The sequence below is a fragment of the Dipteris shenzhenensis genome, chromosome 1 (assembly GCF_047967505.1).
Source record: "Dipteris shenzhenensis isolate YYH24624 ecotype China chromosome 1, Dip_SZ_1.0, whole genome shotgun sequence".
NCBI classification, from domain to species: Eukaryota; Viridiplantae; Streptophyta; class Polypodiopsida; order Gleicheniales; family Dipteridaceae; genus Dipteris; species Dipteris shenzhenensis.
The window spans coordinates 63,543,145-63,554,357 of NC_141596.1; the positions used below are offsets into that span (position 1 = coordinate 63,543,145).

The 11,213-nt window shown below is 42.5% G+C and overlaps 1 pseudogene; it reads right to left on the bottom strand.

Moving 5' to 3' along the window:
- Positions 1-2,632: 2,632 nt before the first annotated feature.
- LOC147906188 (abscisic acid receptor PYL12 pseudogene) lies at positions 2,633-4,367 on the bottom strand (annotated as a pseudogene).
- Between the last annotated feature and the right edge of the window lie 6,846 nt (positions 4,368-11,213).

The window sequence follows — 11,213 nt, forward strand, 5'->3', positions numbered from 1 at the left end:
GTCATTAAGAAGCCAAGTCACTAAATGAAATGACTATCTGATGGGAGGACCAAATAGGGGAGATCCCTCATTTATCCACTCCAAAGTGAACTCCTCCCTTTCACCCACCTATGTTCTTGAATTCTTATAGGTAATATACATATAAATATTATGCAAGAAGTAGAGTGTAAGTGTTCTAAATTCTTACACTTCTCCATAAGAGGGGAAAGGGGTCCTTCTCATAAATAGACGGTCGTCATCATGAATCACTATCCTCATTAGCTCTCCCCATGCCTTTTCACCCCTCTCCTCCCTTTTTCACTTGTTAATACATTTTTAAACCCATGCCTTTTCACCCCTCCCCTCCCTTTTTCACTTGTTAATACATTTTTGGCTCACAATTTCTTGGCACATGGTATGGGTAATGATGTCAATAGCATGCGGTGGTTATTTTCTCTTAAACCCTATTCTAAGCTTGTTGGATTACAATGTGAAGAAAGTAGGCTAAGCTACCTTGAACCAAGGAAAGGTAGCTTTACAAAATATGAGAAATTATACACCAGAGTGCTCCCGAAAGAAGTGATTATATTGATAGATCATAGGCATATATAGTTGAGGACCAAGTTGATTTAGGAGCGGGCTATATATAGCTCTAACACCCCCACTCAAACAAGACCCTCTAGACACGGATGAAAAAACCCTTGGGTAGTACAAGGGGAAAACTTGAGTCATTATATATGTATCTATATAAAATACATATATACAAAGGGTGGACATAGGCTAGTTTTGATAATGAAATGCAAAGTGCATTTGGATACCACAAAGATATAAAACCAAGTGCACTTAAGACAATCATGTGTGCATAGTACAATACATTAGTATAAGTGCTATGTTGAGTGTATGATATACTTCAAAGTGCATTGCGGAGTAAAGGGCAAAGTATATGTGCTATATTGTGTGCATGATATGGTCTGAAGTGCATGTGGATATCAGATAACCGTCGACAGTTTCCATGTTTTGCTAGCCATTTCCATGTATAGCAAAACTTGTCAAGTTTAGCATATGAATATTTGGCATGCCAAATGCAATTGCCTAAGAGTTTGTTTTGCCTTTCACTATCTATGGGGATTGTGCAAAGGCTTTAAATGAATGCTATCATGGAAAGATAACGTAAGAGAGGATTTAAAGGTTGTCCTAATCTAAGGATGAAGTCCTCCTTAAATGAATGCTATCATGGAAGGGTAAGTTGAGAGGGCATTTAAAGGTTCTCCTAATGTACATGTCATAGTTTAGCATATGAATTTTTGGCATGCCAAATGCAATTGCCTAAGAGTTTGTTTTGCCTTTCACTATCTATGGGGATTGTGCAAAGGCTTTAAATGAATGCTATCATGGAAAGATAACGTAAGAGGGGATTTAAAGGTTGTCCTAATCTAAGGATGATGTGCTATCATGGAAGGGTAAGTTGCGAGGGCATTCAAAGGTTCTCCTAATCTACATGTCCTTAGACATGCCTGGTGAAAATTTCACCTTGTTACTCTAGAAATCCTAAGATCGTCGGTAGGTAGGTAAGCTGGTCTACGGCTGCTCATCAAATTTAGGCGGCAGCATTGAATACCTCAAATTGCGACTGTTATAGCCCTGTAGCTAGAGCTGATAGACAAGAGACTAGAGAGACGTGCGTTTCATTGATGATCCACAGCGACCTAATAACAACACAAAGAACTGAAGCGTGTTTTTCTCATGAAGAGCCTGGTCACGTCTAAATTTGCACTCTCGACGTAGGTCACTTCAATTGAAGCTTTGCACTCTCAACGTAGGTCACGTCTAAACTCAAGCTTTGGACATGATTGGCGCCAATTACTCGTTGCCACTGCTGCACCCTACCCATGACTCACAAGAGATTAACGCTGACTGCAGTGTGCATGCCTTAGAGATTTAGAGCTGCCTTTCCCATATCCTCCAAGAAAAAGGGACCAATAATACTCGAAGGAGACAAATCAAGGGAGCTCAAGAACCACGTCGGTTTCTCTCGGTTATGTTCTCCCCTCCTGACATCGCAGGCATTTACGGCGACATAGAATAACACTGGGGAACCCTTCACGAATGATCACATTATGTAATACTACACTGAACAAGAGCAACCTCAGAAAACATAAAGGAGATAACCATCCGTTTTGGAAAACCATCCGTCTTTCCAAAAGCACATTAGAACTTGCATTCCGTCCAAAATGTAAATGTTCAATCCCTTATGAGCGAATAAGTACGCATCCCGACTTATCAGACCTGTAGTGTCAATGAGAAAGCGATGTCTCTAGCGGAAACCTAAGCGTCTGATAACTACCATTAAAATTATGCTACTTGAGGTGAAAGAAGTAAGAATGATTCTCAAGTGACAAAGCAAAATGAGCCAACTTGCTGTCACTCGCATAAAATAATCCAGGACACACAAGCGACACAAGATTACAGATACACAGTCTCCTAAATTTAATTGCGAGCCATACGTCGAAAAGACGAAGTCTAAAATCATTCACGACACTCTTTGTAAATCAAGATAGAAAATGAGAACACGAACATCAAGGCCATTCCAAACAACCCGAAAAAATCTGCAAAGACTGTTGATAATTTGAAACCCTCTTCAAAGTTAAATAGAGTAAGCAATCCAGAAAGGGACTTCGACAAGGTGGAACAATACCATCACAAATCAACATGTGACAAGAACATAAAAAGTTGAAGTGGCGAAAGCTTTTCACTGCTAGCAAAACGAATCTTATCAAAATAAGAATTATCCCACCCTATGCACGATGGATTACAAGATCTCGGCGTGATGGTTATGCACAAATTTGACAACATAATACCTTACTATAGACCTGGCATACATCACAAAAGCCTTCAGTAATTGTGCAAAGAGAAGCTTCCACGTGAATTCTTTCTTTAGAAGTCATGGGAAGTATCACCAAAGGTAAGGACAGTTCTTGGGATTCTCAAATTTCGAACTCAGAGTGATCAGGAAAGCGAGCTTCCAGAAGGATGGAACTAGCTTTCCCTACACAGAGAAGAAACATCGGTCGATATCCTCGATAGGACGAGACGCTCACATAGCTGAGCAAGCGACTGCAGATTACACTTCACCACTGTATCAGCAAACATCCGAGTGTCTTCTTCCGTGTTGCCCTCGGGTATATCCACCACATAGGATTCAACCGCGATTGTCCATGTTCGGCCCTCCTCCTGAAATTCGTGTAAGGATGTAGTTGACCTGTAATTCTTAAGCCTGTGCTCGCCACCCAGAATGCGGAAGCTGAGAATATGATTGTTGTCATCCAAGATTTCTAGACGCTCGGTGCTACTGCTGGCAGGAAGGCCTGATACAACGCTGACCTCCCGGATGCTCCCCACGTTCCCGTCTCCTTTCATTTGACAACTCCGAATGAAATGTTTGTAAGACTGGGGCTTGTCGAACTTGCGTACAACAGACCAAACGAGGTTGATGGGGGCCTTTATTCGTTGAACAACTAAAGATGCGGTCTGATGAGGGAGCACAGGATCCTTGTGATGGGACAATACGAGATCACGCAGGCACATGTACTCTCCCTCAGTGAGTTGCTGCGGAAAGAGAGCCGAAAATGATCCGACGTCTTTCATGTCTACAGGAAGGGAGGAGATTGACTAGAAGGACATGGAGTGGAGCGTATCCGGGGAGTAGTGGTAAGAGTCACTGTTGAGGAGATGACTAAGCTCACAGTTTTGTGAAGGAAATCAGACTTGCACAAGAATATAACAGGAACTATGTTGCCGTGATGGCCAGTATCAAGCAAAAGAGCTCACAGAGTCAATCTGACCATTGCAACAGAGGAGCAAACTTCGCTCTAGCATCATACTATGAATACAGAGCGATAGAAGATATTGTAGACGGGAGTTACCAGATGGCTAATGACGGCTGGAGAGAAAGCAATAACCCCTAAGACAGAGTCCAAGAGAGAGACATACAACCCAGATATTTGGGAAGGTTGGATCACGCAGCTGCTGAAATAGAGGACGGGAGGAAGCCAAGGCAAACACGCAAGGGAGGGAGGTCACGGGAAGGGGGAGAGGGAAGCAAAAGAGGGGGGAGAGCACGGAGGGAGAATGTGCAGGAGGAGGAAAAGAGCAGTCTTGTGAACCTGTGAGGGGAGGGGTGGGTAAAGGGCGGCAGGGAAAGGGATTGGAAAGGAGAAGATATGAAGATGATGGAGGAGACAGAGGATGGTGAAGAAGGGGAGAGGAAGGAGCAACCAGGAAGAAGGTGAAGGGGAGAGAATGAAATAAGGGAAGATGTGCTGCTTGAGTGAAGGTGTAAGTGCAGATCTGGGGCTTGCAGAAGAGTTGAAAGTGGGTTGTAAAGAGAGCTTTAGCAAGTAGTATAGTAATAGTTGTTGTAGGAGAGGAAGACGAAGAAGAAGATGGTTCTTCCTGGAGAGGAGGCTCCCTCTTGCCACGTAATTGCCACGTCGACTCACGCCCCTGTACCTTTTTCATTCCACGTAAGCGCCCGGACGATATATATACCACTTTCGCCTACAATTCTCGTCCCGCGTGGCAAATCCCGCCTCCTCGCCACTTGCCTCCCACCCGGCGTCCACCACGTCCCCTGGAACGCCTCTGTAGTCTTCGCCCTTGCCAGCTGTCGCAAATGGATCCCCGGCCATAGCGGCGCGCCCGTCGGGACAGGCCTTACGTACCCACACCCCTGTCCTGATGAGGCCTTGTACAGTTTGGGCACGCGCGTGTCGCCGGGGGCCAAGTTGCGAAGCCACTAGGGATGGTGTGCTTTCCGCCTCGGCCAGCGGGGCGGATTCCGCCCCCGCGAAACAAAAAAACCGCTCACGAGACCGGCGTGCGCAACCCTGAAACCGCGTTTTGGGGTGGTTGGAACTACCCTGAAAACCGGCGTGCGCGCTCGTGACCCCAGATCCGCCCTGCCGCCCGCGCCGCCGCAACTTGCCCACTTGACCTCGTGGGTCCCCCCCCCCTGTCCCCATCGGCACTGACATGCGCCTCTCGTCTCTCTCTCTTTCCCTCTCTACATCCGCGCCCTGTCGTTTCTTCAGCGGAGCCTGTCTCCATCCACAAAATCTTCTGCAGACGTGCCACGTCGGATTCGTCTTTTAAAGTCCTATTAATTCACGGAAAATTTTTAACTTTCCAGATTCTTCCATGTTGTAAGTCTTTCATTCACGCCCACTCTTGCTCATTTGCACAGCTTCCACTCACACGTGAAGAAGCTTAAGTTGCCTCGATCCAACCATCTTCCCACTCCGAGCTTTTTAGTGACTTTCTCGCTCGAAGAACTTAACTAGGTTGTTAACAGTGCATTCTCTACCGGTGTTTGCTTGTAGGAAGAAGCACAAGTAGCCCTCCTCTTGTGGCTTTACCCAAACTTGGGAGGACAAGAAAGTTCAAAGGATTGTATTGCAACTTAGTATGTGTGCCCAACTCCCTGGTTTACCTTCGTCCTTTAAGTTATTCAAAACAATAAATTACAATAACAGTTTAGGGGAATTATTGCTAATTGTGAGGGCTTACAAAACATTTTGCATCGGTGATGCTACATGAATAAATATGGTGAGCCTCCAACACTTGGGTTATAGGTCTAGGTATTTGACGCTTTATAATCTTTAGTAATGTTGTAGAGGGGCTCGAAGTTGCAACCTATATTTTTTACATCAAGCATTCAACAACCATCTCTGATCTAAAGATTTAGACCTTGAGGAACGTGTTATAGGATTTCGATAGTACCTTCACATGTTATAAATTTGGGGTACAGTTTTTTCCCGTACCCACTCACCCATTAGTGCCCCTTTTCCCCCCCTTTATAAGCCGCAACAAGAGGGTTATCTTTTGTAGTGTCAACCTACTTCGAACCATGGGATGATTAATTTAGAATCTAAAACTAGATTTCAGTATCTCCTCCTTTTTTAGGTTAATCCTTTAGTTCTACTTGTAGTTTCTTCCTCCCCTTGTTTTCATGATCATAAATGACCATCTATAGCCACTAGAGTTATGGTTTATTGATATATTGTAACTTGTTCAATGCTTATCTCTTGACAAATACTTCTAGAACCCTAATACAAATGTGAAGCTTTGAGGCTAGTGGAGAGGTGTGGCCAAGTCAACTTACATGGATGCATATTATTGCCTTGGCCCATGGAGCTCATCAATCACTCACTCTTATCCCCAAAGTCGTTACTAACGGAAAAGTGTGGATACTCCATCTATTCTCACTATCGAAGTAAACGAATCTATCTGCATATTATACAAATGGATAGAATCATATCCATTTACAGCTCAACAAACCTAGGCATGCACTCAAATATATATGAGGGTGTGTCCAATGCTCATGTAGAAAATGGGGACCCTCTTTTTTTAAGAATGTAACTCCATGCTTGTAGTCTAGGCTACTTATCTGATTAGGGTCCTTGCACGAGCTCTTCTCCTAGCCATAGCCTTTTTACCATAACTCGATGTCTTGTCCATGCAACCCAATTTCGCAAGCTGGGCAATGATAACCCAAATTGGACCTAGAGGCCAAAGCCATGCCGGACCAATATTAGGCAAAGAAAACGTGGTTGCAAGTGCATGTTGTTGAAAATGTGGGCTTGCCTAGTTCAAATGATCTTCAGGAACTGGGTAGTGGAGGAGTACAAGAATAACTTTTTAGATTTTGACGATTCAGAAAGTATGAAGACGAGAATGCGCCTGAGTTGAAGGTGCATAATGTTAATGAACGTACTATACTCGTTAATGTTCTTGATCATTCTCATAGGGATAAGAATCTAGAGGAGCATATGCGGTTGATAGAAGTTGCGTCCCGAGCTCTTCTGGCAGCCTCATTGCTCTCTGATCCCCATCAGAGTGTTCAACAAATCAAAGCCAGAGGCAGTTGCGTCCCTTGAGGTTCCAAGCGATCTTCGTGCGATATCCTCCTGACTCAGTCCTGAGTCCTCAGGCACTCAGCCTCCCAGGCTGCAATTTTCAGCTCCTGCAAGATCTCACCCCTCTCTGCTGGTCTGGATCCGCAATTGCTTTGACCACCCTGACTGCAGCTTCCCACTTGCAAGTTCAAGTTCCGAGTTCCAACCTTGCAGAATCCACATTGACACAAGACAGTGAAGACTTCGGAGTCTACGCACTACACTCCGCACCGCATTTCCATCTCCCCACTGCGCCCCTTGACACTTTGAAGTTTTGAGTTACGCACGATCGCCTGGTTCAGTGCACCTAGAATTCAATTATTTACTGGCCTTCTGCTCTTTGTGTTTCCAATCCGAAGGTGGCAGGCACATTATGATGTCCGCACATACAGCCCTTCTTGCTGAACCCCACACGTCGCCACTTGCAGAGTTAGCCTTCGGTGGTAATTTGCGGTATTACGAACCCACGAGAGGAGTATTAACCTTGGATGCTGCTAGTATGTTGTATTAGCATAGGGAGATGAGTGGCAACCTTGGATGGTAATTTGATAGGGGAATGGGTTAGGAGAAAGCTTTCCAAGAATGTAAGCTCCCTTCCAACAATTTACCAAGAACTCTTCGAAGTCATTCCTTGAATTTAACAACTCATCCATATTCCTTGAAACATGTGGTCCTAGTCCCCCATTCCTTGCTTTTCTAGGGTGCCAATTGCAAAAGGCTTTTGCACATTTAGTAGTCCAAAGTGAAAAGGAGCTAGAAAAGGCTCTCCATGGAACCTGGCATTTAGCATTCTATCATCGTAAGTATGTAGCAAACCTTTATTCCTTTTCTACATAGGTTTTAAAGGCTAAAAATGGAATGGTTTTGCTCTAGTGCCATGAAAAGGTATTCTTGTTTAAATTTGAAGACGAGATCGTTTCTTGGAAGTTAGAGAGGTTTCAACCCTGATAGAGTCGTTCGTAAGAAGAGTTTGTTAATCCATGGTTACTATTTCATGTGTATGATCATGGTTTATTACTCCCTATATGATAATTAACAACTCCCAAATACATGCAATAGTTTCACCTTTAGTGATGAGGCTTTGTTTGATTTTTTTAAATAAAGTAAGTAAATTTTCTTAGGAAGAAGCATAGTCTGAAGCCTCCACAAGAACAAGCTCATAAACAACCTTTGCAAAACAAGGAGCTTGCCTTGTTTTAACAATCTAACTACGTGCAATATTTGGAGGTGTTTTTCAAAATCTTGTCTTCATCACCAAACTCTTTGGACTAGTCACTGTCCTAAAAGTAGGCAATTAATTGTGCCAATTTTTCTATTATATTCATGAGGAGCACCTCTTGAGCATATGGAACTAATCTTCAAATTCAAGCTTCTTCCCTTTCCTTGGTTACTTTAACTTTAAAGTGGCATGCATCCCTCTTGTCCTTTGTGCATAAGATATTCATAGTGAGATAATATTCTTGTGTTAATCGAGGGGACAATTCAACATGCATGGTTTTTAGATAATCAAGGTAACTTTTCTTTAATAAACAATTTCTCATTCTAGGGTTTCTTAGTTCTCCTCATTGGACTCGGTTCCTTAAAATGCCCATCTTTTCCTTTATTAAGAAAAAAGAGGTGTAAAGCCCTGTGATATCTCAATGCTTTTAAGTTCACAACATTTGAAATACTCATGGTACTTGGATCCGCTGCGTCAACTTGCATAGCCTTCATCCTATTCTAACAAAAAATTTGATTCCATTTCCCTTACCCTTTTATATGGGACCCCTCTCCTTTTGTACGAAGTTTCTTCAAGCTTCTATTGTGCCTCCCTTTCATCATGATTTCATCTATTGAATTAAAAGACAAACCTACCTTTGTCAAGTGGGCAAGATTTTTCAACCAAATTGATACTCCATCTTATGAAAGGAAGCCTTCATGGCATTTCTGTGTGTTATAAGGAGATTTCCCATCCATCTTCACATTCAATAATTCCATGCACTTTTCAAAGGAATTTAGTAGCATTAGATGGCATGGTCTAGAAAAGGTCCATATTCAATTAGAATCCAAAATAGTCACCAAAATAATATGCTAATAGGAACTAAAGTACTTGGCCTTAGATAAAGGCACTAAGAACAATAATTAAGGATTCAGAGGCTCATTTGAAATCACATAAGGTCTACCAAAAATAAAAAAATTACAACTCAAAAGAGTTGTAAACGAGATATGTAATTACCAAAACTATTAGACCCTTCAAATCATGCTATTTGAATAAATTGCTATCACAAAATTTAATCCTATCTAGCAAAGCATAATAGCTAGATATCAGTGGTTGTGATCTTTAAGGATATGGCTACATGATTTGGGAGTTGGGTGTATTGCAACAACTACACATAGGTGAATAGTAACATAGTCTACTGAAGTACTTTAAATGCATCATAAGAACCCATTTTGTCATAATGATTATGGCCATTGTGCTTGCATCCAAAATAAGATTGCCATCAAAGTACTTGCACAACTCAATCAAGTTTAATGATAGAGTAAAAATATGGACAATTCAAACCAAAGCATAACATAAATGGAGACCCTTCTATCAACATACAAAATATCATCTCAAGACACCATGAGCTATATACTACCTTGATTTATTTTAGATGGGTAAGTAAGAGACAAGGAAAGATAACACTATGCCATAGTGACTTCAAGGCTCCTCTCCCACAATATACTCACCATCACAAGACCCTCGTTGCTTTGCTTCTTTTGTCCTTTGTGGTCTTAACTTGCTTACACTGACCATTAGTGATTATAATTTCTATATGCATGCTCATGCAATTTGGTGTGACGTGGGACCTCATCCAATCTTAAATATGGACTAGTTAGTTCATTTAGTTGTTGACCTTGAGACCTTGCACATGGACTCTACTTTGCCTTGGGTATGGAACATGCAAATACTAGGTGTAGGTTCCATATTACAAGTAGTGGATGATTGCAATTTGATTTTCCTTAAAGCTTTTAGTAAAAACCGTACATGCATAAAAAGGGGATAGGACTTGTACATTATACTACAAGGGTTATTTTTCATTGGTTTTATTTAAAGGATGCCATATATTATAAGGTTTTTAAATGATAAAGGCACACACTTGACAACTTCTACATGCAATGTAAACCCATTAGGATAAGACACACACAATTGACAATTTCTGCATGTAGAAGGGGTTGGTGCTAGAAAGTGCATGCGAGTTGTCCTATCCTCAAATACAAGGTTTATTATCCTTAGACTACCATATGTTATAGCATTTGTTCAACCATACTCCACTTCATGCCTGTGGGGGTTAAAGGTCACTGTGCCTTAACCCCAGTTATGTACAATACTCAAACACATATATAAATGAATGAAAAAGAAGATTAGGGTGGTTCTGCACCCACCAAAACTTGTGTGGCTCTCTGTCTCTCTCTCTCGCTCTCTCTCCCTCTTCCGTTCTTGCTTCCGTTGAGAGCACTCTCAACTGGTATCAGAGCCCGGGTGATCTAGCTGAGCGTGCGTGAATGCTTGAAGCTCAGCAGCTCTGTGGGAGGAAGGAGAAGCTTTGTGGGAAGCTTTGTGGGTGACTTTACTTGCATCCGAGTGTGCAGAGACCTTGGAGGAACCTTTGGAAAAGTCACTTTGGCTTTGCGAAGTGGTTTTGAGAGCCTGTTAAGAGCTTTCAAAGAAAAAGTCGTTTTTTGAGCTTTTCCCTATTCCGTTCGATGGCAGAGACTCCGTATTGACTTGTAGAGGCAACTATTGCTTGCTTTTGGTGTCCACATTACTTCAGGAGCCTGGAAACACCTTCATTCCTGAATCTGGGATCATTTCATTGGATTTCTGAGTCACTGTGTCAATTCCTGCGTTTTTTGCCCAGGTGTTGGAACTCAAGTTTGGAGCAACCATTTGCAGATCTGTCAGTTCCGGTGGACTCAGGAGGTCCTAAAACTTCTATGTTGCTCATCATTCGCACTCCGGTGGAGTTTACAGATAGCTCTGTTTCCAAAAACGTTTTTCAGTCCGTGTGTTGGACCCAGTGATTGAGACCACGGTTTCCAAAACCGTCTGTCCCATTGCGTTCCGGACGCCCAAAAACCCCTACCTGTCAGTTCTTGCACGATTCGGTGGAGGATTTTCAGAGTTATAAATCTCTGTGTATTCGATTTCGTCTCTCTGTTATGCATTTTTCATACTAAGGTTTTGAAACCTTAGATTTATGCCACATGGCAGTGGATAAGTGTTGACTCCCATTTCTCACTCATCGGTTGGGATTTTGG